This window comes from Lissotriton helveticus, chromosome 7, assembly GCF_964261635.1.
Source record: "Lissotriton helveticus chromosome 7, aLisHel1.1, whole genome shotgun sequence".
Taxonomy (NCBI): Eukaryota; Metazoa; Chordata; class Amphibia; order Caudata; family Salamandridae; genus Lissotriton; species Lissotriton helveticus.
In genome coordinates this window covers 1,922,210,960-1,922,224,057 of record NC_136068.1, presented here as the reverse complement: position 1 = coordinate 1,922,224,057, position 13,098 = coordinate 1,922,210,960, and positions in this window count along the sequence as shown.

Here is a 13,098-nt window from a genome sequence, read left to right as displayed (position 1 = left end):
TATCTAGCCAAACCACTCATACAATTGACAACACAGGAGGCAGCATCTTCGACTGTCCTCCCTTGGACACAAGAACATACCTTGGCATTTGAAGAATTAAAACGAGCATTATGTCAAGCGCCAGTTCTAGCGACTCCTAGTTAAAATAAACCTTTTATGCTTTTCGTAACTGAACGGGATGGAACAGCGTTATCTGTCCTCACACAAGATCAAGCAGGAAAACACAAGCCTTGTGCTTATTTTTCTAGTACACTAGACCCAGTGGCCCAGGCTCTGCCTGCGTGCCTGAAATCGGTTGCAGCAACAGCCCTAGCCATAAGACAAAGTGACTTGATAGTGCTGGGACACCCCCTGACAGTACAGGTACCACATGCAGTGGAAGTTCTCTTAAACAGGACACAGACACAACATTTGACTATAGCGAGACTGACAGGATATGAACTGACATTATTTCAGCCACACATAGAGATCAGACGATGTAATATTCTAAACCCTGCTACACTTTTGCCCTCAAGTACAGTAAATGCACCACCACATGACTGTGTGGAAGTAATGAATATAGTGACGAAACCAAGACAAGACCTGACAGATATTGCACTTCCAGACCCTGACCTAACACTCTATGTAGATGGATCATGCATGAGAACAAGTGCAGGAGGGTTAGTAGCAGCATATGCCGTGACCACTGCTACTGAAGTCATAGAGACACAAAGAATAGACACACTGTCAGCACAAGCAGCAGAGCTAATCGCTCTGACACAAGCCTGTATAAGAGCTAAGCACTTAAGAGTGAACATTTATACAGATTCACAATATGCTTTTGGCGTAGTTCATGATTTCGGAGTACTATGGAGGGAGAGAGGTTTCTTGACCTCTCATGGGGCCAAAATTCAGCACGGCCCGCTTATTCAAGCCCTGTTGGAAGCAATACATTTACCTGCAGCCATAGCTATCCTGAAATGCAAAGCTCACACCAAAGTTACAGACACCATCTCCCAGGGTAATGACCTGGCAGACCGAACTGCTAAACTTACAGCCCAGACACCAACAGACACGACAAGGACAGAGGTACCATTACTGACAAAAAGTATGACAGTCAGGGATCCTTCTCAAGATGTACTCGACATACAGACACATGCCACTACAGATGAAATAAAGAAATGGACTGAACAAGGAGGGGTCCAGACTGACCAAGGTTGGATGACTAAGGGAAAAGGCACATGGTTTCTTCCAGATTCCATGGTACAAGTAATCATAAACACAACACATAGTCCAGCACACTTGGGAGAAAAGGCAATGATAGACAGCTTACAGAATATCTGGTTTAACAAGCACCTGCGTGCAGCAGCGAAACAGAAAGTACGAACATGTATGATCTGTTGCCAGTTCAATCCAGGTAAAGGCATCCCGGTGGAACAAGGCGGATTTCATCCTCCTGACCACCCTTTTGAGGTCCTCCAGATGGATTACATCCAAATGGACAGATGTAGAGGTTACAAGTATGTCTTGGTAGTTGTGTGTGCACTATCTAAATGGACAGAAGCGTATCCAGTTCCAGATTATACTGCTGTGACAACCGCCAGGCAATTGGTGCGCAAATTCTTCCCCAGATACGTATTGCCCCGTGTCATCTACTCAGACAATGGTCAGCCATTTTCCTCTGAATTAATGAAACAAGTGTCTCTTCTGTTAGGATATATTTGGAAGTTCCATTGTATACGACACCCTGAAGCAGCAGGCCTTGTAGAAAGACATAATCAGACAATCAAGACGAAACTAGCAAAGATTTGTGCAGAAAAAGGCGTGGATTGGATGATAGCCTTGCCGGTTGCCCTCTTTTACATGCGTATGGTAGCTCATTCCAGAACAGGCCTATCCCCGTATGAAGTAGTTTTCGGTAGACCGCCAAATATGTGGGGTACGCCTATGCCCAAGAAAATAACTGATGTTGACAGTAACATGCTGACAGATTACCTGGCTTCCTTGATGTCTGCACTACTCTCTTGTCGTTCACAGGTTGCTGCCGCCTTCCCTGACAACACCCAGGTCAAGGAACACACCATAGTCCCTGGGGATTTCGTGTTTGTCCGGAATTTTGATCGATCAAGCCCCCTTGAGCCACGTTGGAAGACGCCGAAGTTGGTGTTACTGACCACGAGGACTGCGATTAAAGTAGAAGGAAGAAAAGGATGGATTCACGCCCATCACTGTAAACGATACTTTGGACAATCTGGTACTTTTGAAAAGAATAAAGACATTAAAGACTTTGCGCCGCTTGCGCCGCCTTTGCTAGAAAAGACTCCACAGCAAGAGTATAGGTCTAAGTTACGATCTAGTAAGTCAGACGAAGTTTAATTGTTTAAGTCCACTAGGTGGTGAATCGGTTAGACTAGATTTCTGACATGTATAAGATCGCATACGACAATAGTAAGAAGAGCAAAATGAAAGAAAAATATTGCAAGCTATTACATAGTAGATGTATAGTTTCTTTGATTATTCTATTTTTTTCCTGTGCATTGTTATAATCTGTGTTAGTTTAATACTACATGTTTTCTTTCCTCCTCTTGCCTCACATATGCACTCTTCCCTTAACAACACCGTAGAGCATACATTCAGTGAACTGCCACTCCATGAACTGTCATATCGACTTGCCCTGCGTAACAATACTTTCATTCGAATGTTACACCGTTCTCATCAGACCAGCAATGCGACTGATTGCTGGGTATGTGGCCAACTGCCACCTTATCAAGAGACGAAGGGAGTTCTGCCCTTCTTCCCTTTACCGTTCTCCCACAATGGTTCGTGCGGAGCATGGTTTACCTTAATGACCTCACTAGACAGAAAGTCCATAGTATACCAAGATGAATGGATATATGGAAACCTGAATAAAGTAATGAATGAAGCATGTTTTCCAGACCAAGACGGATTTCCCCAAAGGAAGGGAACCGATCTAGAAAATGAAGAGTACGAGCAAGGAAATGCATCTGTTAGTTTTGTAATGCTGAACGCTCAGCCCATGCAAAATATAGGTCCACCATTTATTTCAGTCCTACCGGTAAAAGGTGATTTATGTGTCAGAAAGAAAGGTTCAGTACATATGGGACACAGCGAGTGTAAAGCTGTAGTAGAGTTTAACGATAAAGGACAGTCTTCATTCAAAACATCACGCCATACCTATTTCATTTGCGGTCAGACAGCCTATGTACATCTGCCCCCAGACTGGGGTGGGACATGTTATATAGCGTTCCTGCTGCCACCCGTCTGTCTAGCCCCATCCCATTATCATCGAGATTCACGACTAGAGCATGTTAGACAAAGGAGAGAGACTGATTCCTCAGAGATAGATCAGACTGAAACAGCTTGGGAGCAATATACAGATTTCAACAAAGGATTCTTTTTCTTCATAGGTCCCGTCCAAAACAGTAAACTGATACGCAGGTTAACAAGAACTCTGGAAGCAGTAGTGAATGTGACTGCCTCTGCTCTGGCGAATTTGACCCAGGAGCAGTCTGCCATGAGACTTGTTGTTCTTCAGAACCGCCTTGTACCCAGGCACATGGACTTGGTCCAGTTGGCTCTGGGGTGTAATATCGGCTTGGGGATGGAAAGTGTTGTCGTTCCTAGGAATGATACTGCTTATGATATTCGGCTGCTGTCTCTGTCTGCAGTGTGGCCCGGCCATTTGCGGCCTGTGTGCGACTGCCTGTGTACCACATCCACGTGTACAAAGGATCAAAGATGAACAAATGATGCTGTATGATCAACTATACGGTCTCATGAATATAGATGTGTCCTGAAGGGTAAAGTAGGGGACAAGGAGGGAATGAGGAAGATGGAATTTTACATGACCAATATGTCCCCTGCGTGTACCCTATGTTTAATGTATGTGCATGTCATACATGCATTTTCCTTTAAGTGGCCTGAATCACAAGGCCTCTGCATTTACGTCCTGCATTAGGATGCCAGTCATCAAGTCTCCCATGTAAGAAATATTAAGTTAGCATTTAAGGCCCATGTAATTGCATTGTGCACTTTTAAATAAGTCACGATGAACCCGTTTTGTGGTTCAGCCTGAGCCTGTTTCTGAATTAGGGCTCCAGGTCTCCAGACACTCTGAGAGCTGCAGTTACGTATCCCTGACCTCGCATACTTCTGGTTCAGCCAAAAGAGACCCAGCACGGGGTGCCAAGACAGTGTTTTGCAAAATAGTTATCTGCTTGTTGTACAGAATCACATTCCTGCCCAGTGAAGAAGGTAAACAGAACCCGTCTGCAGAGAAAGGGCCTAGCCTTTCTGTCTCCGTTTAAGTAAATTACAGAGCTTGCATCCGTAGAAAGCCCACGTTCCCCATGCAATGCACGAAGAAATATATGCCCTCTCTGGCTCTTAGTGATGAGCGACCTTTGCTTCAGATAAAACATCCCCGGACTCAAGATATCAGATAATACCAGACGTGCTGGTCGCCCTGACACCAAAGGCCTCTCTACTAGACTGAATGTCAGCTTTCCCCCCAGTCACACGTCAGTTGCACGTCATGATCAAGTTGCACGCACAAAAGTTCCAAGCCTGCCATGCAACCCCCCTCCATGTATCCACCCACCTATGACTCACCTATGACTCATCAAGTGTACACCCTCATGCACGCCCACATGCTCTTATCTTCTTTTCTCTCTTGCTCTGCCTCGAGCGCTCCTCCTATGTACAAGATTGCACGTATAAATATGTAATCAGAAAATAATGTTTAGAAGACCCTTCCTGAACCTTAGAGGTGATGGAACAGATTCTCCCTTAACTCGAGTTATTGGAATAAAGTCCTTTGACTCGGATACCACGGACTCTGCCTCTCATTTAATGCATGACACTTTGTTCAATTATAGAAATTATGACAGGGTAATATTTTATTTACCACAATACTCATGGCTTCACTGATTTCGGCGTTAATGACAAGAATTGTATATTTCTTGTAGCTTGTTTCTACTTCCAGCTGGCTCACTCAACACCCCCTTTGATTTGCCTACTCCACTCCCTTCCCCAGTCTCTGGAATGTTCTTCTCAGTCTTTTTCCCAGTTTTTATAGTTTTACGGGCTCTTACTTTGGCCGGTGTCATCTTTTTAAATTCTCTTCTTCTTTAGTCCCCCTCAGTGCTCGCAGCACCAACGATAAGGCCTGGTTAGATGCTACTTCACCCACCCCGTGACCACTGGGGAAAACGGCTCCTTTTTGCCAATCACAATTTTACAATTTGTAGACTTAAACTGCCGCTGACGTTTATAAATAAAAATAATAACCTCAGTTAATGAAATTTCAGCTCTTCCACATTTTAAATTAAATAGAGCACACTGCTCTGCACTTACCTCTGTTCCACGGTCTACCGCTGCACACTTTCAGCCCCCTGCCACCATCAGCAGATTAATTGTTCAGGTGCTGTCTGGAGCTCTCCCAACGTTTAAAAATCGGCATATATGGGGCTGATGCCAGGTGCCTACAAACGCTGCTTCTACTTCACAGCCAAACCCTGGCAGTGACTGGACCACACAGACTTTTCAAGTCCATCCTTCCACCGGGATCCTCCGGCCTCTACGCACCGCGAAGTGGGTCCTCTGCCCGGCTCAGCGTCTTGGTCAGCGTTTTTCCCCCCAGCAGCTGCCACCAATGCAGGATCATCCAGGATCAGCGAGTGCGCGCATGCGCGTAGAAGCAGTACGTCCGACGTCTACTCCCTCGAATGCAGCTTCCTGAATGGACACGATATGCGGTGGGCTGAGTGTGCCCAGCAACAGGTATTCGGGAACAGAGGTCACATGCACTATGCATTAGAATCACGAGTAGGTAGCAGGGAAAACTGACTGAAGCCATGGTACCTGATGCCTGCCTTGCTTCAGAGGAACCTGTCCTATGTCCTGTAGAGATGACATGTGGCCTGAACAGTAGACCGTGGATCAGAGACCTAAATATGAGACAGGCGATCCCAACGGGGGGTGGTGACGATGGGCCTCTACATGACAAACCCACTGATTCACTGGTAAACGGATCCTCTAGCCCCTGTAACTGAAGTGGCAGGTGCAGATTTACAAGCCCCTTGCAACACTTTTACGATACGGCGTAAACCATTTGCCACCTTACGACTTATTTGCAACGTGACACATCCAGGCAGATGCGTCACGTTGTAAAGCCCTGCGCCACATGAAACCTGTGTCAGGTTTCATGTGGGCGTTCTGTCGCAGGGTGGGCGTTCCCTCGCAGGAAAGCCCCGTAAAACTGACACCGTGAAATCTACAAGATTTCACTGAGTCAGTTTTACAACGCTGCTGCGTCAAATCTTTACGCCTGCTTAAAGCAGGCGTACGGAGTGATGTGGCCCCTGTGCATTGCAGGAGTTGCGTCGCGCTTGCGACTCCAGCAATTCGCTGCCCGTACGCCACAAGATACGTCACGCATCTGCCCCCCCTTGAACCATGTTGCGCTGCATTGTAAATGCGACGCATCCGTGGTGGTGCAAGTGGGGATTACGTGACACATCTGTTCTGGCGAATCCCTCCTGATTTGCAGAGATGCGCCAGAAGTTGTAAATCTGCCCTGCAGTACCTAATGAAATCCTGACATTTTGGCAACACAATCAAAGGCCTCTGGACTTTCCCGTGCAGTGTGCATGGCACACCTGCCTTACTTCAAACCTCAAAATGATTTTAGATCCCCTCCATCCCTCTCCAATGCTCAATCACAATTCCAACAGTGCTGCACAGTTCACTAGAAAACAAATTATGAAAACAATCACCAGCTACTCACCTTTGACCTCCTGACCACACAGGACTTCAATAAGGCTCCAAACGCTTATAGACCAGCACCGTCACTGGTAGGAACATGTCCTGCTCATATATGTAAGAATTTCCTCATTAATAGCTCTGCAACTGATCTAGCCAGAGCTATCAACAACTCCTTGGATAAAGGTCCCTTCTCAAAAGAAGTCCCCAAAACAATGGGGCTTTGAAACACGGTATCCTAACTTCCAGATAATGACAAACCATGTATAGGCAAATAGATTGAAAGCTCAGCGTCAAGACGATTGACTACATTCATTGACACAGGTTGATTCAAACACTGGAGTTGATTCAATGGAGCACCAGAACGCCTATTAATTGACCTCTCCCTTGCTTTCGATTCTGTCCATCTCTACAGGAACTTGGGGTTGGACACACCGTCTGAGAAAATAACTTTGTATCTATAATTAGCTGGGCCTCTGCCATTGAGAATGGTACCTCTGCCCATAATACTCCCTAGAAATCAACTTTTTTGCCAGCTCGTCTACAACAACCTGGTGCATTCCTACTGAATGTGGCTCAATACGTTTATATAATGTGAACTGTTCAATGTGGCGTCCTACCAATAACCATTGTGTAGGACAGGTGTGTGGCATTGCATTTAAGAGCAGTAATATTACCAAGTCATTCTCACACAACTGCGGAAGAAGGAATGGTATTTGGGGAATTACACACATGATTGACCAGCTACCTACCCCAACCTCACCTGTGGTAACCCACAAAGCAGTCCTTAATTCATAAAATCATAAAGGCCGGGCCCAAAATTTTGCTCAGGATCCTGTACCCGGCATTTTCAAATGTCAGGAGAGCTGAATACCAACACGGCCAAGGCTTGATTCTACGGTGTAACAAAAAATGTGTGTGGCACACTCCTTATGTTTACAAAAATATTCAATCCAACAATCAACTTATTAATTAATCTATGCGTGGTACATGGTATCTGGGGGCTGCTAATCCCCTATCATAATTGTCATTGTAGTGTATCAAGGAAACATGTACCTGAGTATGTGTGCACAGCTGTGTGTATTTAACATAACATTGTTCATGTCACTACAACAAACTATTCACACAAGTTTATCAAAAACTATTGATCTTTCATTTAAAGTTTGCATCTCCAAACACAATTGTTTGTATCTTCACAATGTTGCTTCTTGTGAATCACTTCTATGTTTCATTATACAAACATCAACTGTCACCTCAGTTGTTATGATTCTTCTTTTAACCTCTTCAGTGCTGCGTGAATTTCGCTGCAGTGCTGAAGGGTCATAAATGATATTGACTCATGACGGAAATGTTCCGTCATCAGCACCGGAGCACCGACGCTGATGACGGAACCGTTCCGTCATGAGCATGGAAGGGGTTAAAGAAACTGTACCTTTCCTATGTTGCCGTATGCATTTCGGGGTAAGTGGTCCCTTCCTCGGGGGCCTCTACAGACATAAATGAATCCAGGACACGCTGGTAAATAGCAATGGATGTGAACATGAAACAAGTAGCAGGCGGCAAGTGGTGTGGCGGGTTTGTAGGACCTAAGGCAGTGGCGGATCAGAATACACGGGTAGGTACCTGCTGACTTTAGCAAACCAGTGTGGCATGTTCTTTGAGTACAGCTGGCACAAAATACATTTGCTTTTTTGTAACCCTGGGCGTAGTTTGCGTAGTAGCGCTACGCGTAGCTATGTGAAGTGCACTTCACACTACGCACGCTAGGCGTAGCTACGCGAACTGCGTAGTGCGGTGGAGAAATGCTGTTTGTACTGATTGTACACTGCCAGATGCTTGTCCGCACTGTGCCATCATTGCAAACGGCATCTTGCACAGTGCAAGAGGTCGTTTTCTGCCACTCGAGTAGATTTGTACTCGAGCAGCAGCTTTCTCAACGCGGACTGGTATTTTCTCATATTGAGTGGTCGTGAGCATACACGACCACTCGCAATGAGAAACCTGACCTGCCCGCATTGAGAATCTTGCCAGGAGGTTTATTTTTCATGCTCGTGATCGGCAACTTGATGTTGCTGATCGCGAACGAGGAAAAAATCTCTCTTGGATGTTGATTTTGCTCGCTCGCGGTCCCCAACTTGACGTTAAGGACCACAACCTAGCAAAAAATGCCCGCTACGCTATGCGTTTTTGCACTGTACTACGTGCAATTCATGTAGTGCATAGTAGCGCAAACTACGCACGCTCCACGAGCGTAGCATAGTACTACGCCCAGGGTTACTTTTTTGTTCAGACTCGTATTTTGAATTGAGCGTTCGGCAGACAGCGACTACTGAAGGTATATTTAAAGCACATGCAAACAGCATGGGATTTGTGTTTCTGGTAACAATTGGATGCTGATAAGTCACATGTCCACAGAAGCACAGTAGGGTGTCTTGCTTCCATGGATATTCTTTAAGACTCTGAGTCAAAGTGAGTGCTCAAGTAAGAGTGATTTAAGAAGGGTATGGATTAAGGACATTGATGTGTCTGTATCGCGTTTGTGGTGATTGTCACAAGTGGAGATCAAGGTGAGATGCATCATTCACTGGTCATTGGAAATGTTTTTCAGTACATGGCACTTAGTAGAGGGATACTAAGAGGTATTGAAATGGTCAGATCACAAACCTAAAGGTGAAGGTACGTAGGTAAGAATTTAATGAGGCTGCGATTGTTCCTGTATGACGTTGAAAGTTTTGTCCGGATAGCCATACATAACTTGTGTTTTTGAATTTGTTATTTTGTTGAGGCAACTGAGGAAGGGACCACCTGTCCCCAAATGCATAGGGCAACATAAGAACAGAACGGAGTGTATAAAAGAAAAATCATCACAGCTGATGTGATATAAATATGGTTGTGTAATGAAAGATTGAAGTGAATCACAAGAAGCAACATTGTGAAGATAGCAAACAATGGTGTTTAAACTTTAAATGATAGATGCACGGTCTTTGAGAAGCTTTGGGGGAAAAGAAAACCCCAGGAGTGGAGGACGGCAGCCGCCGGAGGGTACCCCAGACGTGTCACCCAAGGTGTGGCTGACCAGCTGCGGAGAGGGCGGATGGTGGGTACACTGTGAGGGCAGAGAAGGGATCCGCCCCCGGGCCACAGCCGCAAGAGGAGCTGCAGGGAAACTCCACCACCGCGGCCGAGGAGCTGACCGCCCTGGAGAGGGTGGGACCACCAGCCACAGGGATCGGCCTGCGGTGCCTGGCAGCTGAAGGCTTTAAGGCAGTGAGACCGGTGCGGCCGCTGGGCGCTGACCTGTGGAGGAGGCGCTTAACTTAGGGGGCGCTGTATTTAGCAATAACTTATGAATGGAGAGATGAGGAGCACTTTAGCCCGGTGGTATAGAGAGAATCCGAAGAGGCAGTCCCTAGGTGTGGGGGCGCCAAAAATGATTGTCGTCCCAGGATCCACCAGCGCTGAGGTTCCGTGAATTCTGAACCTGGGCCATAAAGGTCGTGGTTCTGTTGCGATTTTGCTAACAGCGAACCGTAAACAGTGAGCTCAGCAAGTATGAGTGTTTTCGTCATGTTACACCGATGGATTCACTGTGTATTTGAAGATTTCGTTCTGAACCCTTGGGTTCCATTTTGTGCATGGCAGCCATTTTGTGGTTGCCCTCACATAGGCCGATGACTTTAGCTGACTTTTAGATGACCTGAGTGAACTGACCCTGTTGCCTGAAGCTGACCTTGTTAGGCCAGTTCCTTGCACAGTAGCTGATCAAGATTAAGGATCAGAGCACAGGAGATTGTAAAGTTTGGTATGCACATACACACCCCTTATCCTACTTCTCATCTGTTTCTGTTCCTTCTTTTATGACCTGTTTACGATATGGGTTGTGGTCTTTTATTATGGGTTTGGCCGGCTTGTGTAAGAAGGAATGTTAGGCATTTTTGCATGCTTGCAAAAGCTAGGACTGCCCCTTACTTGTACGCTGAAGTTTGTAACCCTAAACATATAAAAGGCCTCTGCTTTCTGTACTCTGGAGACTACCTCATTCAGTTGCTATGGCTTCTGTGTGACGTGGCCTCACTTAATTAAGTTTAATAAAGATGTCTTTTCATATTTCAGCTTCTGTGCCAAGTTCTTTGTTATATTAGTAAGTATTCCCTGAGAATGAAGATTTTAGTTCTTCAAATGGCGCGGCCAACATGGGCTTCATCAGAGAAGTGACTTTCTGTGGGAGTGATCTTGTCAGAGGACTGAAATCTACTGAGGAGGACAGAACAGGATTCTACTAAGGAGGTACTCTGTGCACAGGGATTCTAGAGATTCTTTGATTCTGCAGCCCAGTATATTTCTGATCTTCCTGATTTTGATACTCCACATGATGTCACTCCTGACTGAGAACCTTTTTGGCGTGAGTATTCTAAAAAAGACCGTTAGGTCATGTAGAACTTGACAGTTAGAATTTGGATAACCTTTTGATTAGTAAAAGTAAGAGTTAAGTATAAGTGGGTCGCTCCCAGTCCTTTGTTCTTTGGTTCTTTGCTTAGTTTGTTTGGTCCTTAGTTTTTATTTGAAGGTTGCAATTTTCAAAAACCGAGGGTCTTGTATATTTACGAGTGTATCGATGGAGATAGCCCCTTGAAGTTTGAAGCTAGATTAGTGAGCTATAAGATGCCTGATCTTAGCAAATTTAGAGCTTTGTGTTGGCCAACTTTGTATACGTTTGGATTAGCCGGCTTCCCCTAAAGGGAATATCTAAATAGGTTTAGATTTACAAACATATTTCTTCCTTGGTGATTTTGTATCCCCAGGGAATTAAAATATGACATAATACAAAACAAGGATCCTTTGTTCTGCGCAGTTTTATGAATGAAGATATGCAGAACGATTTTGTTTGGTGTTCTGCTAACCAAAGCTAGTGAATTGAGTGTATTTTCGCTTCTTGGACATACATCAGTCTGTTGGGCTGTTTTTGCAGTCTTTTTGAAACACAATTGAGAAGCGTTTCTTGTAAATATGACTTACAACTAATATTTACAAATAGTTTGGTTTAAGTACAGTCTGTGGGCTGTCCTTTATTTTTGTTCTGAGTATTGGTTTGTGAGTTAAATGTGTGTTTAAATGTCTATGTGGGTTTCCCATTAGTGCAATTTCTGTAAGTGAATAGCATTGGCGCTATTCATGAAATGCATGGCTAAAAGCGCGCCGTATTGTGTGTCCTGAGTGTTTCACCCCTTTCTATTTATGTCTGAAATGAGCTCAATGTCTGTTCGGGGTTTTTCTTGATGTTTTCAGTCTATTAAGCAACATTTTGTAAGCATATTCTTGGGTCTGTTGCTAAACAAAATTGTCCTTTTTAGAAAGATAAAAATGGCGCAAACATTTTGTCATGTTTCAAGTTAGGCGTCTGGGCTTGGGCTTATAAATGAATGTGTCTAAAACTGATAGGCAAGGGATGCAGCTTGCTCTTATATGTGGAATTATCAAAAATAATTGGGTCTATTAAAAAAATTATTAATTATGAAAAATAATTATTACAAATAAGTGCTACAAAATTCGTTTTTTACTATTCATGAAGCTTAATGCTCATACTATGACATCCTAGCATTAAAATGTAATTTAAGTTGTGCTATACCGCATGATGAGAACATTAGCATATAGAATTTCACTTAGCGCAGGCGTAAATAACTCATTTTTCTAAAGATTTACATGGGATATGTCTGATTAAAAATCTCTGTAATTTGTAAAGAACATTCTGAGGATGATTAATATGTATCACAAGTATAGGATATTTATTTTTAGTGCCCCAAACATCAAAGTAGAATTTGGGTATTTTTCCATTTAAAATAGCTTTAAAGTGCTTTAGGCTTCAGTAAATGCATACATTTAGGTATAAAACACAAATTTGCAGGTTGTTCCCATTTGGGGTTGCGTTTAATGGCTCAGTGAGCCAATGTGCCTGGTGCAGAGGTTTGAGTTTAACATCAGGGTTGAAGGTTTTTAACTTTGGCTGGACCTACTGAGACCTTCATCTATTTAAGGTTAATGAAATGAGTACCATTGCATACAAGCATTTGTTCTAAAAACTGGTATGTGTGTTTATGTTCTGCGAATTATTCACAGTAAATGTTTTAATAATATAAGTATAGAAATAAATTATAGCCCCTAACAGGAGTAATATATATAACATGTGTTTTAAATAGAGTGAATTATTGCAGGTTAGGAGGAATCCGGAACAGGCTGCTCAAGCTGCGCTAAGATGCTATCTTTAGTTTTCCTGTAAACAATGGAAGGAGGCTGTCATGTTGACATTTGTGACCTTTTAAATTAGGACTTGTCTCTGTG